The sequence below is a fragment of the Canis aureus genome, chromosome 21 (genome assembly GCF_053574225.1).
Source record: "Canis aureus isolate CA01 chromosome 21, VMU_Caureus_v.1.0, whole genome shotgun sequence".
NCBI lineage: Eukaryota > Metazoa > Chordata > Mammalia > Carnivora > Canidae > Canis > Canis aureus.
The window spans coordinates 23,229,088-23,232,500 of NC_135631.1; positions in this window are offsets into that span (position 1 = coordinate 23,229,088).

A 3,413-nucleotide genomic window follows, 5' to 3' on the forward strand; every position below is an offset into this window, starting at 1 on the left:
CCCCTAGGGAGAGAGTAGAAGTAGAAAAGAGAAGCTGTCCAAGGAAGGGCCCTCTGAGATCAGCCCTGCCCTGAATTCTGCTTCTGCTGCACGAAGGGGCTGTCCCCATGCTGGAGGGATTGGCCTCATTTTGCCTTGCGCCAGAGGACTGATTGATTTCCAGGGAGAGGATGCACAGGGCAGTATGGTGTCCTAAAAATTGGAGCTCAATGGAGACCAACCATCTCCAGCTACCTTTCTTCCTCCTCTCCCTTCAGTTGGGGCTTGAACTAGCAACCTAGAGGTGAGCTTCTCCACCCTGTATAGACTTGCCAAGCACCCACAGCCTCCTCCTCTGGGGTTCTCTTTGCCTATCTACAGGTCCAGCCCACCGTATTCTGTCCTTCCAGAAGAGTGCTTAGGCCCTGGACAAACAGAACATCCTTTCACAGGATAAGCCGGAGACTGAGGGATGGAAGAAGTGGTCCTCGAGGCAGCAGGAGCTTGGATAGGAGCTGTCCTACACATTTTACCCATTAGCTGAAAATTCTTTCATAATGTTTTCCATTCCCCTTATAATGAGTCATCATCTGAGCAGGGCCTCTGCTAGGAAGCTCATGAGAACCTTATAGGATCTGATGGTTTGAGCAAAGAAAAGAAACAGCTGGCAGGAGCCTTGGAAGGCTGCAGTCACAACCTCTTTCCACGGTTGCTCTTTATTTGTAAGACTAGATTACAAGGGAAGTAAAGAGGAACGCCTGGGAGGCTCGGTGGCTGAGCGTCTGCCTTTGGCTCAGGGTGTGATGCTGGGGTCCTGGGATCCAGTCCCCCATCGGGATCCCTGCAGGGAACCTGCTTCTCCCTCTGCCTGTGTCTCTGCCTCTCTGTGTGTGTCTAGCATGAATAAATAAAAAAATATTCCCCTTCTTTAAAAAACAAAACAAAAAACAAGGGAAGCGAAGAAGAGTGTTAGGGAAGAAGCTCTTGGAGTGCCTCCTGGTTTTCTCCCTTCCTCAGCTTTACTGTCACCTCTCAGGCTCCCTAGGACTTGTTTCAGGGAGTCCCAGCCAAGAAAAGCACCCACGGGCAGGAGGGAAGTTGGAGAAACAATAGCAGAGATGGGGTTTATTGACGTAAACTTTCCAGCGCCTCGTCTCACTTTCCAGAGACACCATCATTTTCCCATCTTAGCTGTCATTCTTTTAAATGATTCTAACACATACTCGGTTTCTCTACCCACTCCTTCCCACTCTTAGTTGATTCTTTTTTCCTTTCCCTTCCTCTTTGTGGTAAAGAAACAATGGACAGACATAGCTATTCCATGGTCTTCGAAGTCCCAGTTGGCAGGTGCCTGTCTTGAGGCCTCCCATTCTCCCTTTCTCTTGAATTCACTAAAGACTTGACTCTTTGCTTGGCTACTTGAGAGGGACAGTCATTCAAGTAACCCACCACCTGAAAGCAAAAGGCAGTGTTTATGCAGCTGGTGCCCACCTGTTTCAGGATGGGGTTCCCTCTGAGTCAGCTTGGGGAACTCAGCACACAGCAATAAGAACTGGGAAGTTTGAAATCCCTGGAGAGTTTGAAAGACAAAACCTTCCCCCCTTACCTTCAACCAGGGTCCTAGAACACAAAAGTGAGTAACATTCACTCTCTGTTTCTTGTAACTGGTAAGAAAGCAACGGTTTTTGCTGTGTCCAAACTCCACCTGCAAACACTTATGGAAGTCTATGGAAGGGTGCCTTCGCCGGCCCTTCTCCCCATAGCGCTCTGGATTTCAGGGGACTCCTCATCAGAACCCACAGAGACAAGAATCAAAAACCATGTTTTTGTGCTAAACAAAAATTTGCTAAAGACATTGATAGTAGTAGGTACTTTTCGGACTCCAAAGAGCTACCTCATAGCTTATGCATCCAAGATTTTCATTCACTCATTGTATTCATTAAGTGTCTTGTTTTGAATGACTACCCAGGTTTGGGGCTGTGTGCCTCGGAAAGAATGGAAAAAAAAGGCAGATGAGTCTTACAGTAAAAGTGATGGGAGAGGCAAAGAAATAAACAAATGCATCCAAATTATTACACACTTTATTAAGTGTTATGAGATATCTGTGGGCTCCCAGCCCAGAGGGCGAGGTTTGATGAACTACGGGCTAAACATAGAAATAAAAGCGAGTCACATGTTTTAATGACTTGCTTTTACATGTAGCTTAGGAAATATTCTTTGGAGAGTCACAGCTGGATTTTAAAATGGAATTGTTTGCCTCTGAATTACAACATCAGCATTATCCATGATCTCATGAATGCAGACCATGTCTCCTAAAATGCCTTTCAAATGTTGTGGTTTCGCCTCAGTGAGGGAAGTAAATTGAAGAAATGGCCCAATTGCCCCAACGACAGACTCTACTGGTCTTCTACCCAGCAGCTGTTCTATACTCACCCACCCCCTTTTCCATGACGCCATGTAATGTCTGGGGAGGTCTTTGTGACATTGTCCTTGAAAGAATGGTCTCAAACTCACTCTTGGAGCCTTGTTTGGGGGTAAAAAAAGTGGATAATGTCATCTCCTTAAGAGAGATGATGTTTTAAAGGTCCAAAGAAAGCAATGTAGGTTGACACTTTCTCTTCTTATATTGCTTTCCTGGACTTAGAGAATGAGATCTATACCAAAGCCCTTTGCTTGCCCTTATTTTAGCTCTCTGTCTTAGTCCTAGGGAAAGCTCTATATGTGACCCAGCTTGACACAATCTCATCAGCACAGGACTTGCTGACTTGCTCCAGCTCTTTCCCTTTCTTCTGTATCACCACTGACAAACGTGGACTCATATGAGGGGGGCTTCCCCTAACAACTCACAGCAAGCTGAGCATAAGAGGGATGCCACAGTGACTGGATTGTGTTTGTAAGGTTAGTTCCTGAACTGGTTTTCAGTCTTTCCTTGTTCACTGCTATACTGATGGTGTCCTTACCATCTTTGCTGCCTAGTCATCCCATCCTGGGAAAACTCCTATCAACTAATTTGGTCCTCAACACACCAGCTCTGCATCTCAGACTTGGACTAACATTCTCTCTTGTGAGCTAGTTTGATGGTCTTTTGCACTGAGCTACTGAGCATCCTTTGTTAGGGAGAAGCTATTCTTCTCTTCTCTTCTCTTCTCTTCTCTTCTCTTCTCTTCTCTTCTCTTCTCTTCTCTTCTCTTCTCTTCTCTCTCTCTTCTCTTCTCTTCCTCTCTCCTCTCCTCCCCTCCCCTCCCCCCCCTCCCCTCCCCTCCCCTCCCCTCCCCTCCCCTCCCCTCCCCTCCCCTCTCCCCTCCCCTCCCCTCCCCTCCCCTCCCCTCCCCCTCCCCTCCTCTTCTCTTCTCTCTCTTCTCTTCTCTTCTCTTCTCTTCTCTTCTCTTCTCTTCTCTTCTCTTCTCTTCTCTTCTCTCTCTCTTCTCTTCTCT